Raw genomic sequence first — 20,840 nt, forward strand, 5'->3', positions numbered from 1 at the left:
AAAAATAGACAAAATGTGATTTATTCTGTCAAGTGTTTTGAGTGTTAAATAAAACAGTCATACACACAGGTGGTAAATGTTGTAATATATTAACTGCTTTTCTTTCCCTTTCTTTCTGGTTAGTTTGCTGCTGCTGTTGTCCTTGTTTGTCTGTTTTGTTTTGTTTTGATCACTGTGACAAATACCTCACAGAGACAACCTAATGTGTAAAGGTTTATTTTGGATCAAGGGTTCAGATGTTTCCATCTGTGGTCAGCTGGCTCAACTGCTTTTCCACCTATGGTGAAGCAGAACAATCATGAAGGGAGGGTATGGTGGGCAAAGCTGCTCACCTCCGAGGGGCCAGGAGGCAGAGGGTCAAGGTGGAAGGGAATGGAGAGCAATATATCCCAGTGACTTTAATTACTTCCACTAATTCTTTTCTCCCAATTTCTACAACCTTCTAATAATAACATTGAATTAGGAATGCCCAGTTGGGCAACCCATTAATGAGGTCAGAGCCTGCAGAAGCAAAACCCTTCTTACAAAGTCATCTGGGGAGAACACGTCATATCCCAACCATATCGCCTTCCTCTGTCCATTTTTACTTCCTGGTGATGATTTCTAGGCTCTTATCTGGCTGTTCATAACTTCCTGCCCTTCCCCATTTCTCTAAATATAACCACGAGGTGAGATTACTTTTTCTTCCTACTTAATGTACCCTGTGAGTTTCTAATTTGCTCACAGGTGGGGGAAGGGAGAACTTTTGTTTCACATACCAATACAGCATGTGGGCTTGGCTTTGAAGTTCCTCATTTTCCCATAGTATTTAGTGACGTTTACTAAGTAATTGTGAGCTTACATTTCTTGATTTTATGTTTGGTACCCAAAACATTCAGCTTTTTCAAAGCTGATTTGTTCTCTCCATAATACCACCACCAATCACAAGCACCTTAACTTGTCAGAAGAACCAGTTTTCAACCCTTTCTCATGAAATACTTATACTACAATATTCCAAACCTCTTTCTTGCTTTTCCATAAAATTTAATATTTCATTCTATGAAGAAAAAGTCAGTCAAAAACAAGAAACGGAGTCCAGATGCATGTTACGGTTTGGCTGTTGCTTGAATGTGTCACCTCTGAAACCAGAAGCACATGCCCTGCAACATTGGCCTTCATGATAGTGCAGAAAGCTACTGGGAATTTTAAAGAAGCTTACACATTGTAACCGCAGCAGTGAAAGCAGCAATGCTGGCATCTCAGGATGGGCAGTGTCTCAGAAATGGGTCAGTGCCTCAAGAGCAGTGGCTTAAAAAAAAACATGGAGCCTGGTCCTTTCTGGTTCTCCTGCTTCCCTTTTCACTCCATCTGAGATCTTCCATATTTGCTTCTCCCACACACTCTGCATGGCATGCTTCCAACCACTAGGTTCTCAACAGAAGTCAGCACCAGCATCCTTGAAACTTTCCTCTCTCTCTCTCTCTCTCTCTCTCTCTCTCTCTCTCTCTCTCTCTCTCTCTCTCTCTCTCTCTCTCTCTCTCTCTCTCTCTCTCTCTCTCTCTTGTTTTATTAGTTCTTTGTGCACCTCAATGTACTCCAGTCCCACTCATCCCCCTCCCCTCACACCAAACGTCTACCCTTGCAACACCCGCCCCCAAAAGAGAGAAAAAAATCTATCTCTCTGTGGAAGCTGTAGTGTGTCACAGTGCATCCCACAGTGGACACTTTCATACATTTTCTTTGCTTGCAAATGGTCATTGTAATGAGTCATTGGTCTGGTTCCAGGCCTCTGGCTTCTGCTACTCTATCAATACTGGAACCTCACTGAGAATCCTCTTAGATATCCTGTTATATCCTGTTGCTGCCCTGTGTAGTGGAGATCCTGTCATTTTGGATCTGTACGAATCACCTCACAAACTATCAGTTCGCTGATGCTGGGATGGGCCAATTCAAAGCTCTGGATCTGGCCCTGAGAAGCATGTGAGCTGGACATCCCATTCTGACCCTGTGCCACTGAGGTAAGCTCTCCTGCCTTAATTGGCCCACTCAATGGCACAGCCAACAAGGGACAGAGCCAGCTCTCCTACCCTCCTGCCTTCAGGGCTGGCTCATCCACGCCCATGCCACTAAGACCAGTTTTACTGTGTTTCCTAGACAGAGTGCAGAGCCTGCTCTCCTGAGTGTTGTAGCAGGTGATGGGCAGGGACAGGGCATCTGCTCTCATTACTACAGGACCAGCTCTACAGCCTACTCTAGGTGGCAAGGCGTGAGGCTGGGAGAAAGCATCTGTCCCTCTCCCGTGCTGTTGCACAGCAGACAAGTTGTGGGACCAGCTCTCTCACACTCACACTCTTGGGCGGGCTCACCCAAGTGCTGCAGGAGGTGAGGGGCAGGACCAGCTCCCCCTGCTGCCACAGGTGAGGAGGGCAAAGGAAAGGGACAGGATCTCTCCCTAGCCATGCCACCGAATGGGAAACCAGTGGCAGGGCTGGCTCTCCCATCCTCATATCCTCAGGATCAGCTAACCCACAACTCCTGCAACCAGTAGTGCTCCCCACGATGTGCCAGGGCCACTCTCTCTAGTACTGCAGCTGAGGTGGGATCACCTCTCCTGTTCTCATATCCCCAGGGCCAGCTCTCCCAGGATGCCCAGGCGAGGGGTGTGGCCAGTTCTGCCCAGCCCCAAGACATCAACACGTCCCCAGATGGCAGCCCAGAAGAGAGGCATACACCTGACCTTTGGTGGTAACATACCCCTGCCGCTGTAGGGCCATAGACCAGACATAGCCCTTGGTGGCAGTACAGGGGAGGACTTCTCACCATGTTCTCAGGTGGCATCACCGGCTGCTTACATCAGGATGTTTCTCAACACCCTCAAGTGTCCAGTTCTGCCTCTCTTCATTGTGCCCACATCCTTCTGTGTCTCGTTCTCTTCCATTTCTTCACCATTTAAGTGCTTCACTTAGTGGTTCTCCAGGGTCTCTGAGTATCTGGGGTCAACTCAGGAGTGGTCTCAGGAGTGCTATGCCCCACCCGTGCATTATGACACTGGGCAGGATTCATCTTGAGCATGGTCTATTCTCAGCCCCAGACCTGCGAGGCACTGGTGGCCATCTCAGGCTAGCTCCCTATTCAGGCCCCGTAGCTTCGGACTGGTGGTCGTCTCAGGCTTGCTTCATTCAGGGAATGGTAGGTCACTAATCATTCAGATGTTCACAGGTCAGAACACTGAGCACAGCTGCAGCTTCTGTCCTCTCTGCCACCTACTGACACACATATGACACAGCCGCCACACCTGCAACTCCCCTAGGAGCCGAAAGAGTATTCTTAGAGCAATATAAAATAGACTGAGAAACACACTCTTTTAAATAAATGTGTAGATAAATATAATAAATGTGGATGTCTGTACAAACTCACAGGCCAGAATGATTACTATGTTAATATCATCTCGGAGATGACTGTGAGACCCACAGGAAAGATGACAAAGGGGAATATTTGTGGTCCATTCTACGTGTCTCACATTGTCTCAATACTTTACACTGAGAATATATAAGTCGCCTACTTGTTTAACAGCTTTGAGATTTCCTACAGAGTTATAGCATGAAATGGGATATAGTATAGTCTTTGCTTATATATAACTATGTTTCTATTTGGTAAATACCAAAATGTAACAGAATAAACCAGATAGGTATGAATACACATTTGTAAAATCTAACTTTGTAACAGTCCTAAGAGTTTGTAGCAAAGCTTGTGAGACAGTTGAGCAGACTTGACACATGATAGAAAGCATTTCCTTCCATTTTATTCTTATTCAGTCTAGAGTCTGTGGAATTCACTTCCTCCTTGTAGTGTGGCTATACCATATAGCCTGGCCCTCAGAATGCTTGAGTTAAGACAAAGGCCAAATTTCAAATTTCAAAAAAAGTTTAAAAAAATATTAAAGAAGAACTCTAGCCAATCTTGATGATGGACACTAGCTACTTTGGAGGCAGGGGGCTCAAATTTAACACCTGGATGGGCTACATAGCTAGTTCAAAGCCAGCCTAGGCTAACTAGTAAAATAACTTTCAGAGCACTGTCCTAGCATTATCAAGACCCTGGTATGTGTGTGTGTGTGTGTGTGTGTGTGTGTGTGTGTGTGTGTGTGTGTGTGTGTGTGTGTGAGGCGGGGGAGAGACTAGCAAGCAGTACAAGTAACAGCTCACTTCAACATTGCATGATTCTGAGTTAAAGTTCATGATGCCATGTTTTCTTTTTAAGCCTCGGTTCCCTCTTGTACAAAATATGCTTTTCTAAGTCAGACTAAGACTATAAAGGTTAAAGTATTGCTAACGTGTACATATAACCTACTCTTGGCATAATCTACTGCATTGTCTTTGAATGCAAGCTAGAAGTCTGGGGGAAATCAAAAAAAAAAACAAGATTGTCAGACATGAAACCAACAAGTGAGCTTGGAGCACAACAACAGCTGAATTTCTTTACCAACAAACATTAACATTATTCACAATGCACTGTTTGCTACTGGGTCATGGCAAGACATCCTGACACTAGGACTCAAAAATCACACAGTGGTCCTGGGTTCTAATAAACCAGTGGTAGGTAGATGAGTGGTTTTAACCTCAGAAGCACTAATCTCTAATCAAGTGAAGCAAGAACTTAACACTTTAGATCCACCACATCTACATAAAGGTATGTCTATGAGAACACCAGGTCTCCACGTGCAGTATCTTGGGCTTTTAGTAATATAATAAAAGTAATCATTAGAAAGAAGGAAAAGGGAGGAGGCATCTCTGGGAGGTACCAGAGATCTGGGATGGGAGAGGCTCCAGGGAGTCTATGGGAGTGATTCTAGCTGAGACGCCTAGCAGTGGGGATATGGAGCCTGGAGTGGCCACCTCCTGTGGTCAATCAGGACTCCCAGTGAAGGACTAAGGACACCAACTCACCCACAAAACCTTCTAGCCAAAATGTGTCCTGCCTACAAGATGTGCAGGGATAAAGATGTCACAGAGCCTTAGGGAATGGCCAACCGATGACTGGCCCAACGTGAAACCCATCCCAAGGACAAGAACCAACCCCTGATACTATTAATGATACTTCCTTAGGCTGGCAGACAGAAGCCTAGCATAACTGTCCTCCAAGAGATTCCACCCAACAGCTGAACTAAACATGTGTAGAGACCCTGTGATCTGGATGCAACATAAATTGATTGATTGATTGATTAATTAATTAATTAATTAATTAATTGGAAAAATGAAGGGAAATAACTTTAGACATGAAAATATTAAGTTTATGAGAAGTTTATGAGTTACATAAAGGATGGAGCAAGGATAAAGGACTTTTGATATGAAAGAGAATAAGCCAAGCAAGAGGAGAAAAGAAATGATGATTTCTGGAATGTAGGAGTAAAGTTTTAAACAATGCATTCACCCCAGCAAATATCATCTGAAAGCATTGCCTCAGACAGACAAATCTGACCAGTTTGTGATTTATATCAGCCCACCTGTCTGTCCTTCTGCAGAGCCCTGAACAACATCACCCTGTGGGGCTATAGAATGTCACACCAAGGTAACAGACAGAATTCTCCTTGAAAGGACAATGGGTTTGCGATGCTTGCCTCTTCTAAACTGTGAACACCACGTTGCCAGGGAGACCAAGTGGTATCAAGGACAAGCCCTCATAAGCAGCCTGCATAAAAGACTCTTGTGTCAAGAGGACTGTGCTGCCAGCATCGATAATTCCCGAGAGGCGATCTGAGCATGAATTACTGCAGTTGAGAGTTTTTCATAGCACACTTTAAAGCCTTCTAGACCCCATTTTCATACACATAAGTCTCTGTCCTCTGTAGTCAGTGCTGCTGAAGGGAAATCCCCCATGCTGTCTTGGTTTCCACACAGAGGGATCTCACCCAAGACTCATTTCATTACATATTCTCTCTGCCCATGGGGAGCTAGAGGCACTTAATTGATGGGTAAATTTGGAAAGTATAACTGTGTGCTCCCCTTTCTCTCAGAGGAAGCTTGCCCTTCCAGAATATGTCTGCAGACCTTACAAGCTGCTTGTCTTACAAAACAAAGTTCAGTGCTCACAACCCACATTAGAAAACATCTATACATAAAGGCAATTCACGCATTTGGGCATTGCCTCAGATACCAGAGAGTAAACATTTCTTAGACATTATCAAATTGTTGTGAGAATAGGGAAGGTGGGGATGAAGGTGCCATTAATTAAAACAACCCTCAAATACCTAAGGATATTATAATATGGTAGATTTCTTTTAACTCTAGCCCAAATACTACATCATCAAGAGGGTCTTAACCGAATGTGTTGTGTGTGCTTTGAGATGTCTACAAACCCCCAGGCATATATGGAAATATTTACATATAGATGCATTTTTCTATCACTCAGAAAAGCTAAACATTTGTCCAACTGTTGGTAGAAACAAAATTCTAAATACATTTAGATGTTAAATGTTTTCGGCATACCTACAATTTTAGATTTTTAGAAGAATTTACTGGTGTGTGTGTGTGTGTGTGTGTGTGTGTGTGTGTGTGTGTGTGTGTCAGTATTTTACATGCACATGCATGTATGCATGTGGACCAGGTATGTGCCAGGTGTTCAGAGGTCAGAAGAGGGTGTCAGATCCCCTGGAGATAGAGGTATAGATGGATATGAGCCACGTTTAGGTGCTGGGAATCAAGGTCCTCTGCAAGAGCAATGAATGCTTACTTAACCATTGGGCTAATTCACCAGACCACGCCTGGAATTGTAGAATATCCTCATACTTTCAAAGTTGTAAATATATGTAATACAAATATCTGACGCTATTTGTTCTGTTTATGAATATGAGGCTTAGCTGAATTCTTCATGCGGGAAAACTGCTTGCATCCAAGTTACAACAGTCACTTTAGCTTTTTTCTTTCTAGACATGGCTCTAGGGCCAATTCATTAACACATTCAAGAAAAGTTTTCAAAGGTACTTTTCTTTAAATCCTAAGATTCTGATAGTTTTTGTTGTGTTGTTAAGAATAGACCAAATATTTATTATCTTCATTTCTTGATGATGAGGTTCCTTCAGAGAAGTAACCAGGTAGCCCACATCCCAGGTTCAAACCGTCATAGCTACCAGAAACCATACTCAGCCATCAGGGTGTCAAGTGCTCCAAGGAAGTAGCAACTATTTTAGGCCTTATCTTTTTGAGAAAAGCTAATAGAGAAATAAATAAGCAAACCTTACACTCTCCTTGCACAGCACCTGCCTAGGTGTGGGCCCTGTGCTTGTGCCATTGATTCCTTCTCCCACTTGTTAGCACTTGTTAGCATCCCTACGGTCTCTTTGCCTACTAGTTTTCTGCTATGGATGCTGGTTGCTGTCACCTCGAGTAACTTGGCTAAAGCTCTTTGGAATGCAGTCTCCAAGGAACAATGTTCTCATTCTAACCTCTTCAAAAGACTCAATTTCCTTTACAGGAACTCCTTGACCATCATAAAGATCTAGAAATGGCCAAGGGAGGCACATTTGATCTACAGAGAATTCAAGATCCTGCTGTGATGGCCATGGCATTTTTAAAATACTAAATAAATAAAAGTAATTAAACCTCAGAAAAGAAAGGTAGATATACAAGGCAAGTATAAAAAGTATAATCCTTAAAGAAAAATCTTAAGAAAGTTTAGCTATCCTGAGCTCCTGAGTCCATGTATATCTAAGACATTATTACAAATTTTTCAATTTAATTTAATAATTAGCAGAATTCCAAAGACAAATTGACCATAGTCTCAGATATCTCTCTCAGCAACAACAAGAAAGTCCAGATAAATTGCATATAAAAATTGAAAAGCACAAAAGTCACAACCCCAAATTGTCCTCTCTGGAGAATCACCAGAGTTGTCCTCTTGTCATTCTAAGGAACTTTCCTGAGACCCAAGAAAGCTCTGGACTCACAGGGACCAGCCGAATAAATCTGGATTTATTTTTCAAGTCTGAGAAAAGACAGACACACCTTAGAAGGAAAATATCAGAGCCCAGCAGCCTACAAAGAAAGAAGTAAACCTTTTATATGTGCAGAGAGTGAGTCTCCAACTCCAGGCAGCTGAGTTTCCAGCAACTCCAGGCAGCTGAGTTTCCAGACTCCTCATATGGCAGTGAGGCATGTAGATGAAGGCACTAGGCCTCTGAGTGACTGTGCCAGCCCTATGAAAGTTTTCCTAGATATTCTCTGGGTGATTTCTGTAGACAATTTAAGCCCTGGTGGGTCCCTTGAGTAGAGCAGTTAGACATATGTAGATCAGATAGCAGAATACCTTCTGTGTTCTCTAATCAGGATTCTAGGGCACAACTGCTCTCACAAGGCAGAGATTTAATACTTATACACCATGATCTGTCTCCCTCCTCCTCCCTGGTTCAGCCAACCAACCTCTGCCTACAGCCTGAAAGTAACAGAACCTTTAAGAGGCAGGTACAAATTAAAGACAACCATGATGGTGCTCTTGATACTCTCTTCTCTTTCTCTTCTTCCTTCTTCCCTCTCTATCTTCCCTCTCCCCTCTTTCCTCTTCCCTTTTGTCTCCTTCTCTCTCTGTTCCAATCAGGGAGATGGTCACCTGGGAAGGTATGGGGGCGCACCCTAGGAAAAACAAGAGTCTGAACACACAAGAAAAGTCCATCTTCTAGAGGCTCACAGCCATTCATCGAACTGAGTACAGGGTCCCCAGTGAAGGAGTTAGAGAAAGGACCAATGGAGCTGAGGGGTTTGCAGCCCCTTAGGACAAACAACAATATGAACTAACTAGTACCCTCAGAGCTCCCAGGGTCTCAACCACCAACCAAGGACTGCACATGGAATGGTCTGATTATTCTGGCAGCATGTGTATAGTAGAGGATTGCAAATTCGATCATCAATAGGAGGAGAGGAGCTCGGCCCTGTGAAGGTTCTGTGCCCCAGTGTAGGGGAATGCCAGGGCCAATAAGTGGGAGAGGGTGGGGTGGCAGGCATGGGAAGGGGGGAGGCAACAGGGGTTTGTTCTTGTTTTTGTTTGTTTGGTTGGTTGGTTTTTAGAGGGGAAACTGGGAAAGGAGAAATTTACATGTAAATAAAGAAAATATTTAAAAAAGAAAAAGAAAAAGAAAAGAAAAGTCCATCTTCAGAGAGGAGAGCCTGCTAAGAATCAAAATGATAGCCAGTGATTCTCACTGTCCTGAAGCCAAACTCAAAATGGCACCTGTTCCTCTCGACGATTCCAACAGAGCTGCCTCCTTGACTAAAGACAGGCTACTTGATAGCAAGCTTGACCATTCTGTCAAGAAAGAGCAAGAATTCCGACCCATCTTTGACCACATTAAGTTGCCTCAGGCCAGCAAAAGTACTTCTGAATCATTTATTCAACACATTGTGTCCTTGGTTCATCATGTGAGAGAGCAATACTTCAAATCACCTGCGGTGACCCTAAACGAGCGGTTCACTTCATACCAGAAAACTACTGAAGACCATAGTACCTGGCAAAAGAGCCCTGAGATACACAGGAGGATTGACATCTCTCCAAGCACACCGAGGAAGCATACCCGTTTAGCAAGAGAGGAGAGAGTTTTTAAAGAAGAAATTCAAAAGGGAGATAAAAAAAATTAAGGTGTGATTCGGCTGATCTTCAGCATGACACTGACCGTCGTCATAAAGAAAGAAGTAAAGAGCGGGGAGATTCCAAGGGCTCCGGGGAGTCTAGTGGATCAAGAAAGCAAGATAAAGCACCAAAGGATTACAAGGAATAGAAACCTTACAGAGATGACAGCAAACACAGAGGTAGACAGCAAGATCGTTCTCGGTCAGCGTCCTCTTCAGCATCACCTTCCTCACCCAGTTCTCGGGAAGAAAAAGAGAGTAAGAAAGAAAGAGAAGAAGAGTTTAAAACTCACCACGAGATGAAAGACTACTCAGGATCTGCAGGAGTTAGCAGACCACGAGGAACCTTTTTTTTTTCAAATTAGAGGCAGAGGAAGAGCCAGAGGAGTTTTTGCTGGGACAAATACTGGTCCAAACAACTCAAATACCACTTTTCAAAAGAGACCGAAGGAAGAGGAGGAATGAGATCCAGAACATACCCCAAAGAGCAAGAAGTACTTCTTGCATGATGACAGAGATGATGGTGTGGGTTATAGGGCCAAAAGAGGAAGAGGTCGTGGTACATTTCAACTTGGCAGAGGGCACTTTAATTTCAAAAAAAATCAGGTAGCAGTCCAAAATGGACTCATGACAAATACCAAGGAGATGGAATTGTTGAAGATGAAGAAGAGCCATGGAAAATAATAAAGAGGAGGGACAGACACAAAGAAAAAAAAGGAATCATCTCAAGATTTCAACAGGGAGCAGAACTTGACACATTTTTTTTAAACCTGATTTTTGTTTTCAAATAAGAATGTAAGCATTTTACTTAAAATGTACTGTTTGCAAGTAGTCTATAGAAATTTTGTTTTAAGTCTTCAAATATCTTGAAAAAATAGTAGATTGTATGTTGAAAATTGTATTGAAGTAAAGTAGAAAATGTTCAGTTAAAAAAAAAAAAGTCTGTGATTTGACTCTTTTAGGTGGTTTATCACAACAATGGAAAGCCGACAGCACTCCCAGGATATCTTAGTTGAGGTTGCTCTGCTCCGCTTTGAGGGCAGCCTCTAAACATGTTTAAATTAATAAGTCAACAAGATAATTCTGTTGTTAAGAATCCCAGTGGCAAGGTGTGGTGCCTGAAGCCTTCAGACACAGGAGGGTAGGAGCTGATGTGGGAGCTTTGCCCACACAGAGGCTGTGAGATTCAGTACCTGGGTGAACTGAGCGCTCTCACCTGAGACTGGAACTCAGGCCCCAAAGCCATTTTGTCCTTGTCATCTGCAGCCTTTTGCTCATTTCTATTTCATGAAATTTGAAAAATGAATCACCAGGCTGACACTAAGGAAGAGCTAAAAGAATGCAAGCTGTTCTGAGGTATTTCCCCTTATGGGAAATTCTCAGATTTGAACTCTAGCCCCCATGGATAATATCCTGCTTTGTTCTGCATTCAGAGTAAAATGTGTCAAAATTAGACTTAGTTTGAGTACAGATTACTAGTTTTCTATTTTAATTCTCCTACAAAAGCCACTGCTTGAAGTGTTCAATCACAAATCCATCAATAAGTCAACCCAGAAGCTGCATATTCTGTCACATCTGCTTATAATGTCAATAATATATGATAAAATTAATATTTTTTAAAGAATCAAATAAAATTAAGATGGGTAAAGTAAATAACTCGGTCCATAAAGTGTTTGTCAAATTTCAATGTATCACGTGTGATGTGACCTCATACCATGGACTATGCACCAACACACATACACACACTCACAATAATAATAATAATAAAATACAATTTATGTGAGCCAAGTGTGCTGCCTCGCTTTTGTTGTCTTAGCTCATAAGATGCTAGGAAAGGAATGCCAATGATTTCAAGGGCAACCTGGGCCACAGGTCTACAAAGTGAGATCTTGTCTAAAAACAAACAAATAAAAAAAAAAACCAACTAACTTAATTTCAGAAAAGTAACCAATGCATTTATTTCTTCTTAGAAAGACATAGATACATTTGCTATAGCAGATGTCTTGTCTGCTCTAAATTCACTTTTACATGTGTGTTCAGTTCTGTTATTTGTTCTTTTTACTCTTTATAGCAGAGATAGCAAACCTTGTCTATAAAGGGCTAGACAGTAAATACTTTCAACTCTCTGGGCCATACATTCTCTGTCCCAATTACTCAGTTCTCTTACTGTGGCAGCAGTCAGGACAGCATAGCCAAATGTGAGCCTGGGTGTAACTATCCCTCCTCTGTTCTAAATAGCACATGCCTTGCTGTGTGGTGACATTGGATAACCAGGCATATAATGTTGATGTTTATTTTATGATCATATAGGCTTATTGACATTTCTATATGCAATTAAACTTTCCACTGCAACTTACTTACTTGCATGTTTTGTTTCACTGTAGAGAATATAAGATTTTTAATATTGGGGACTATGGTTATTAATATTGATTGTCAACTTAATGAGATTTTAAATACCATGGAAACAAATCTCTAGGCATGTCTCCAGGAGGATTATATAGATTGACTGAACTGAGAAGACTACCCTCAGTGGGAGGTACTATTCCATAGGATAGAGTCTAGGATACAGTGTGACCAGCTGCCTCTTGCTCCTGCTGCCATGAAAGATTGTAGCCTCAGACTGCTATCTAAGATAAGCCTTTCTGTGTCTAACCTGTTCCGAGCAGGTAAGTTGTAACACCTAGCAACACAGGAACAGTCTTCCAGAATATCACCTAAAATGTTCTAAAAGAAAGAGCATGTATTTAAGCATCTATGAGATCTGAACTCAAATTCTCCCTTGTTATGTATCAGCTGTGTGACATGCAACAGTTTCTTCATGCTGTGTCTATTTCATCCCTGTGAATTAGGGCATGGGGCAAAGATGCCATGAGATAATAATGTAATGGACATAGGAACCCAGGAGTCACAGCTCAGTCCTCTGTGTGACCTTTCAGACCTGACTGTGGGCAACTGTAAAGCTTTGTCAGAACGGCCACTCTACCACACTCATGCACGGTCAGCGCCTTAGCTTTCTGAAGAAAGTGAGAGTCCAGAACCAAGCCCACAGACCCCAGATCAGCCAAGCCGATGTTCATCTGCTTCCCAAGAGTCTCCATTTGGAAGTCTCTTCATTTCTTCCTGGTTATTTCCACCAAGACCTTTGTACCAGGAGGCCTAAGCTAAGGCAACTTTCCTTCCCTCTGCCTCTAGCCCTTTCCCCTCCCTCCTTCTTATCCTAGCGGGTGTACAAAAACGCTTTCAAGTTCAGAACCCTGCAGTGACCCAATTCCTCCAGCTGATGCTCATCACATGACCCTAACCTGTTGCTATTTGTCACTCCTAGCCTTTGTGTCTACTCAGTAGCAATAAGTAAATAAAGGCTTGGCTGCTGCTTTCAGCTTGTCTTATTGCCTTCATAGCTACCTCTAACACCCAGCAGCTGTATCTGAAAACAAAGGCGATTTGCAACAGATCCACTCTAGGCATCACTTATTACTCTTGTGCAAAATTCCCACCCACAGGACTTAATAAGGATGTGTTATAATTAGTGTCTAATATCTGTCACTCAGGACCTGGGTCTCGGTGTTGGCAGAATATGATCTGTAACTTTGAACTTCTGCTCATATCTTTGCACAGATACAAATCTACTTTAAAATGTCAAATGTCTATTCTTTTTTTTAATCCTCTGTGTGTTGTAATTTATGAGATGAAGAGCACACGTGATTCAATCTATCAGTGATTTCACATTATCATACAAGCTGAGAAACATTTGCCATATTAAAAATTCAGGTTTCTCTCAAATTTGTATTGATGTAGCTAAAAATGAAATATAATATTGAAGCCTGAAACTCTTCTAGATATTGATGAGACCATGAAAAAAATCACAATGTTCATCTTAACCTTACATGTTCAGCTTAAAATGTTTTATCCCTGTCCTGGTTAGCGTTACCCATTGCTGTGATGAAACACCATAAGTGAAGAATATAGAGGAGGAAAGGGTTTATTTCACTCACAGTTCCATGTAACAGTTTAAGACCTCATGCAGGGCAGGAACCTGGAGGCAGGAGCTGATGCAGAGCCCATGAGAATGCTGCCTCCTGGCTTATTCTTCCGGGTTTGCTCAGCCTACCATCTTATAGAACCCAGTACCACCACCCTAGGGATGGCACCACCCATAATGGGCTGGACCCTACCCCATTACACTAATTAAGAAAATGCCTTATGGCTTGTCTATCTTATAGAGGCATTTTCTCAATTGAAGCTCCCTCCTCTCTGATAACTAGCTTGTGTCAAATAGACATAAAATTAGCCAGCATAGTCTTTAAGCCAAGGTTCATGCATGCCAATAATCCCAGCACATGAGAGGCTGTGGCGGGGGATTCCATAGTTCAAGGACATCTTGGCTACACAGCAAGTTCAAGACCAACTTGGATTACATGACACTGTCCTCCAAAATATCCTTGAGGTGGGGGAGAATTGAGAGGAGTAGAGGGAGAGGAAATTGTTGTCAGGGTATATTATATAAGAGAAGAATAAATACACGTTTAAAAAATTCTTTAAAAGCCTTTATATTTTCTGGCTGGTAATAAACTACCATATGCGACCTTACAGGGGCTGCACATCGTATTCGACATAAAGAGTTATTTTCAGCCGGGTGGTGGTGGCGCACGCCTTTAATCCCAGCACTTGGGAGGCAGAGGCAGGCTATTTCTGAGTTCAAGGCCAGCCTGGTCTACAGAGTGAGTTCCAGGACAACCAGGGCTACACAGAGAAACCCTGTCTCGGAAAAAAAAAAAAAAGAGTTATTTTCAAATATATTTACTAATGAAGGAAAACAAAGGCCCTTCCTCCTCAGGAGCCCTATAATGCTACCAATGATGGATAACTCTCTTACCAAACTTTATCTGAAGGGTAATTTGCCTCGATTTCCTTTCTACAAAGCTGTACTGTCTACAAAGCTGTAATGTCTTCTGTTATCTATAGCTCTCCTATGGTTGTGAGCCTAGCCTTTAACGGCTGAGCCATCTCTCCAGCCCTATAGCTCTCCTAATGATCTCATCTCTCAGTGGATGAACCATAGGGAACACAGTCAACTCATAGCAGCAAGGAACAAAGGCTTCCAAATGTGGTCTGAGAAGAGGGATGCTTTATTCAATCCACGCATAACCCAATAGTCACAATTAATTTTATGCAATATTTTTTAATTTATAAATGTTTAATCAGAAAATATCCTAAATATATTTATGCAAATATTTATTCTTAAGGTGCAATGAGAGGGTAGGCACTCATGCAGAGCTGACACCCAAGCTCAACACCAGGTCTCACAGGAGAGTACTGACTCCTGAGTCTTAACCTTTGACCTCCACTGCTGTATCCACCTGCGTACCTGTACATGTACAAGTGCACATGCATGCACTCACACATTGCACATACACACACACACATAATGAATACTTATACAAGTAAATAACTTATTTTAAAAATTATTTATTCACTCATGATACTAGATAACAAACCTAGAGTGCAAGCAAGCACTCTACGTATGCCCTCTTCCACTGAGCAACATCCCCGGCTATGAATCATTTTTATTTAAAACAATATGTCCTATGATTAGTGTGCCATATCAGCTGATATTATCTAGCATACTAAAATATTTGTTTAATATAAAATTTAGAGTAAGCATTGTCATGAAATTTTGAAGTATTCAACGTTACTGACTCAGTGACTCAGATGACAGAGATCTACCCATACCCAGAGGTCTATTTCCCCACCAACCTTTGGGGAGCGTGATACCGAGGAACAAAACCAGTATCCAGTCAGCAAGTATGGGTACAATGTTCCCTCATCTCCATTCATCTTAATCTTTATTACTGGTCGAGACAACTATTCCATTCACATCCACCTAACACATCTGTTTGACAGCTAAGATGATGTGATAGATGTGGCCTGTCATTTTAAAGCAAACTACTAGTTTATCATGGGCTTGAGGGGTAAATGCAAACTTAAGGCCAGCATCTTTGGGGCACACCTGCTTAACGATGCAGTAATGGGAGGAATTTGTTCTACGATAATTACTGAGCTTTACAGGGAGTCTCAAGTGTATTTTTATTATCTCAGTTGTACAGGGGAGGAAGCAAGCAATAGCTTATCAAGGCACTGTTCCAAGCTTCGTTTTACTACTGCCTGATTGCTAAGGCCATTTTACAGCTAGTTTCTCTTTACTGAAGTTGAAAACAAACAAGATGCCCTTCGGTATCCAAAGCTCTGGATCTGCATTCATTTCTTTGAGATAATGATGGTCTGCACTCCAGGGTCGAGATCGAAGGTCACGCTGTCAAGAAATGAAAGGGACAGCTTTAAAAGGATATTGGGTCGATGAGAGCTGTTTTCTGCCCCTTCAGTTTTCTCCTGGGGGTCACAAAAGAGAGAAAGTGAAATCTGAGAAAACAGAATCTTCTGGGGGAAAATATTCAATGTGGTTTATAGGCTTAAAAGGTCACTGAGGTCATTGCAGGTTGGGAGCTGCCAGGAGGAAGGGTGGAAACTTTTGTTTCAGTTTTGCTAAGATGGTGGAGTTTATGAGAAGTAAATATTCAAGGTAACCCATAGATGCTTAGGTATGTAAAGGAGAAAGCCTTTAGAGATAATCAATTCACGTAGCGAAATGTCACTCTTATTGAGGCTGAATTCCCTGAGCACGTTTATTCATGAGCTATGCTGGATTCTTTGGCTTCCAACCTTACCAAACGGGCCACTAGAGACTGCTGAAGAAGATGAGCTAAATCCTATAGTAACTGGGATGGCAGGTACTTAGAAAAGTAAGTCGTGGGGCTGGGGGAGCGACAGGCAATGCATTGTACATTAAACATAAATGATATTTGCAGTGCACACACCCTGGTTTGTGCTCTCTGGCTGGAGTCTGAGAGCTTTCCATGCATATATAAATATTGCTCCTGTCAGACGTCTGCCCTCAGTGATAATGTCTACTGTTTATTGAGCACCTTGGCCTTCCATTTATTTCATTCTCTCTTCATCTCAATTGCTCAAGGAGCATTCTGTGTCCATTTAATAAACAAGGAAAGTGAGCCTTGGAGAGGTTTGGAAAGCTGGCTAAAGACATAGAAATAAGAAGCTCTATGACCAAGTCCATCCCAAGGCTGTCAACATCAAACTCTATGCACCTTCAAATGCCGCACAACAAACTAATGGCTAGTGTTTGTCACAGAGTGATGTCAACTACATTTTTTTTTAAAACATTACAATATTAAGCCCTGTCTCATGGCTTCTGCCCTTGGCCCCAGCAAAGGCAAGAGGATCTCTGCAAATTTGAAGGCAGCTTATTCTACATACTGTATTTCAGGCCAGCTGAAGCTACACTGTGAGACCCTGTCCAAAAACAATATATGAGGACAAGTGAAGTGTTATTTACTTTGTTGATAAGAAATCTGGTGTGATGTTTCAATCATTTCAGAGGGACTCTCTTAAATTTTTTTATTACATATTAATTGTACATGATAATAAGTTTCATTATGACATTTGCACACGTGTATTTATTATACCTTGTGTGTGTTGACTTGTGGGTAAGAACTATGCAGGAATAAGTGCTTAGGAGCTGCATATGTAACAGAGGATGGCCGAGTCGGTCATCAATGTGAGGAGAGGCCCGATTAACTCCTGCTCAAATGTATTTTAGAAGACTATAAATTGTTTTAAAATACTCATCTAGACTATATTTGAAAAATACAAAAGTTGAGAAATTGGGAACCAAGGGACTAGTTCTTTTTTTAAGGAGACTTGGGGCGAAGATTGAGCGTCCTTCCTGATCCCATGGCTCCACTTTCTCTCCTCACAGCAGAGCCTTCCTCCACCTCCTGGTCACAGAAGACTCTGCAGCTTATGCACTCAGCTGGCTGTGTCGGACCAATTTTACAGTCTCTTGCATTTCCCTGGAACCTCTGCCTGAGACAGAATTTCCGTTCTGAGAAACCAGGCTGTGACTAAGGCAGCAGCCTCATCTACAGTGGGAATTGACTCACCATTATTATGACACGTAACATCAGTAGATTTAAAAAGCACACTGACTGTCACAGGAGGTTAGGAGAACCCATGTCTTCCTGGGAGTGCCCAGCTCTTGCTGAATTTACTTGTCCTGTGCCCTGCCCAAGACCTGACTTGTTTTTCTTGCTCAACTGTTGTTGTGATTCTGAAGAAAATGAGGTCAGTGTATGCATGGGAGGCTCTAAGCTTCACCCTCACCCTGGCTTTTCTCAGAAGCCAGTGGCTCACCTTGCAGGGATGGACCGATTCTTAACAGTCGTCCAGTGCATTGGCATCTCTGCCCCTGCTTTGGGGCATTTTGACTCTTGATTATAATTGATCAGCTGTTTTAGCAGATTATATATTCATTTGTTTATTTGTTTGTTTGTTTGTTTATGTATTATTGTACCCATTTGTCCACTTGCCCATGGTCCACTTGTGGCAGCCAGAAGATAACTTTGTGGAGTCAGCTCTCTCTTCCACCTTTACATAGGTTCCACGAATCCAAATCAAGTTATCAGCCTTCACAAAAAGCACTTTAATCAACTGATCCAATTGGCTAGTCCTGGACTGTAGAAGGGGAAAGAGGTCTTGTGCACAAAGAGAAGCATTGGAGGAGCCAGGAAAGTTAAACACACAGCTCACCTCTTCAATGGAATGAGGTGTGTAGCTGCTCTTCCTGGAATGCCAGGAATGGTGGACTTACAACTTGGTGATCCGTTGCTGTCCGATGAGACAGGCCTTGTCCATATTTCCCAGAATCTACTTGTCCCAGACCCCTTCCTCCTAAATCTTGAGTATTGCCTTCAGACTATAAAACCCATTCCTATAAGTAATGTCACTTGAACTTTACAATAAAAATTAAGTGACTTCTGTGTTATCTTAGGGTCAGGCCAATCCTGACACCCATAGGCACTACTATGTTCACCTCAGTCAAGATCTCTAGACCCTAAATCTTGGGCAGTAGCTCTGAATCAACAGAACCTATTCTAACCTGTGAAAGAAGCCAGATGGAGTTTGCAAAGAATCCCAGTGTAAGCATGTCTTAAACTGTTGTGCACTTGGAACCAGGTTAATTGTTATCTGAATATTTTTTTCCAAAAGTGTGCTGTGCTTAAATATGACTAAAGTAGAGTGAACTGGGCCAGACCCTAGAAGTCCTAGGCCAGCGCTAGTTACAATAAAAATCAGGCTATGCAGAGTTCTAGTCTAACCTCACCCTGACTGGTTTTCCCTGCCTGCTGTAAAGCCTACGGGGAAATCACACTGACCTGGATATTTTCATTATAATGAAGTTGTTTAGGAAAATTAAGAACTAAAACTCGTGCATGCTCAATGTTTCAAAAGACCAGAATCAGTTGTCTTGCAGCTGACACCACCGCTTACGGTGTTATAGCCATTCTCAGTGTGTATGTGGTACAGATTAAATGTCACCAAAAAGTCCAGATCTCCCATACTCCCAACCCTGAGACTCTCCAAACACAGGCATGTCACAAGAGGAAAGTGTGGAATATGACCCCGGGTAGCCAGGGGCCACATACAAACTGCAGACACACTAAAACCATGGTGAAAACTTCTCTTCTGGATATGTGTATCAGGTCTCTATAAGACAAAATAAATCTCGTGCATTAAGTCATGCCATCAACAAGATTGCATATATTAGCTAATACACATGTATTATGTATAGTTAATATATATAGTTAATACATATGAATATAGTTAGTTAATACATATGAATATATAATTAACATATATGAATGTGTAGTTTTGCTTTTTTATTTTATTTTAACTGGATATTTTATTTATTTACATTTCAAAGGTGAATATATAGTTAATATATATGAATATATTAACATATGTATACCCAAAAATAATAATAAATATTCCAAAGTTTTAAGACAAAATAAAAAATAATCCTAGCCTCAAGCACCAAATCATGGTGACTGTACTGTAATGTAGAAGGCAGTAGCTCAGACTACTTCACTGCACACACGCTACAAGGCTGAATGTGAGTTTTGATAATTTTGACCTTGAACAAAACAAATTCCTCCGGGCCAAGGTGGCTCCATCCATCCAGTGACGACTATAAGTCATCTTCAGCCCTAGAGCTGCTAAGAAGATGATACAAAAGAGCCCATGTGAGGCGCTAACTCAGGCCTAGCAGCTGACTGCTGCCTCCCTGGCTTCCAAATGGCTTTTTCTAAAGTCTCTGCTTGTGAGAGGTGTGGGAGCCATTGCCCTGGGTTTTTAATGACTGTTCAGTAATAACTGAAGTTTTTTGTAAAAGGGTTAGATGAACAGGAGATGCTTCCCAGTGAAACAAAACTTTTTCTCTGGGTCATTCAGAGATAGACTTCACCTAAGGGACAGATGTTGGCTTGTAATTCTGTAGTGATTCTTCCCAGCTCCGTGAAAACCAAGTCCCTGCCTCCTTTGACCCTAGAAACCTTCTTATATGATGGAGAGGTCCTTTATCCTTTAGCTGGAGATTGAGCTTAAACTATTCAAACTCCCATTCTGCCTCAGTACCAGAAACACTAGAGATGTCTTCCCCTAAAGCCACCACTGTCAATGATCAAGAGCTGTGAGGCCAACACAGGAAGAACTGGGTACTTTCTTATCTGACTGAACATAAAGAAAAAGTGGCCTGTATTTCTATTTTATTATCTCTACTGAATCTGGTAGAAAGGTGTCCCATCTTTGCCTTGCCACGCAATAAACGAGAAGAAAGTCTGGCAATCCTGTAAGAGTGGCAGCAAGGGTATTATTGACTCAGTAAAAAGATCCAAGATATTCTCGGAGCCAATGCCAAGTCCCTTGTGTTAGTGAACCTGTGTTGACAAAGGCAGAAAGAGCCTGAGGCTGGCCAGGTTATGTGGACAGGATGGGGCACGTACTACTCGGTGGAGCAAACAAGACAGAAAAAGCAACAGCTAGGAGACAGCTGGGTCAGACTCATGGGACCACGAACTCTGAACCACACAGGTTGTCACAGATTCTCGATTCACATGAGCACATAGATTCACATGCACTGCCAGCCCTAATGTGGGCAGCAATCCCACAACACCCTGGTGGGCTCTGATAAAGCTTCCCAGAAAGAAGCTCAGTTATAGAATCTTAATATCTCACAAAGGCCAGGAGACTGGAGAGGAACATTTTAAGGATATTTCCAAAACAAGAACAACTGGGGTAAATACGTATCTTTCATGTTGTTTTGGTTTTTTTGTT

The 20,840-nt window shown here is 42.1% G+C and overlaps 1 long non-coding RNA gene, 1 other non-coding gene and 1 pseudogene across 2 annotated transcripts; 1 reads left to right on the forward strand and 2 right to left on the reverse strand.

The window, feature by feature from the left end:
- Positions 1-2,773: 2,773 nt before the first annotated feature.
- LOC116069342 lies at positions 2,774-5,541 on the reverse strand. Its single transcript, XR_004109985.1, has 2 exons — positions 5,483-5,541; positions 2,774-3,285 (listed from the first exon to the last, which is right to left on the reverse strand). It is a non-coding gene; the product is annotated as an uncharacterized LOC116069342 (long non-coding RNA).
- LOC116071798 lies at positions 3,165-3,296 on the reverse strand. Its single transcript, XR_004111163.1, has one exon. It is a non-coding gene; the product is annotated as a small nucleolar RNA SNORA17 (small nucleolar RNA).
- Positions 5,542-6,571: 1,030 nt separating the features above from the next.
- On the forward strand, positions 6,572-10,486 carry LOC116104812 (annotated as a pseudogene).
- The last annotated feature ends 10,354 nt before the right edge of the window (positions 10,487-20,840 follow it).

Source organism: Mastomys coucha, unplaced genomic scaffold (assembly GCF_008632895.1).
Source record: "Mastomys coucha isolate ucsf_1 unplaced genomic scaffold, UCSF_Mcou_1 pScaffold22, whole genome shotgun sequence".
In the NCBI taxonomy this organism is placed as follows: domain Eukaryota; kingdom Metazoa; phylum Chordata; class Mammalia; order Rodentia; family Muridae; genus Mastomys; species Mastomys coucha.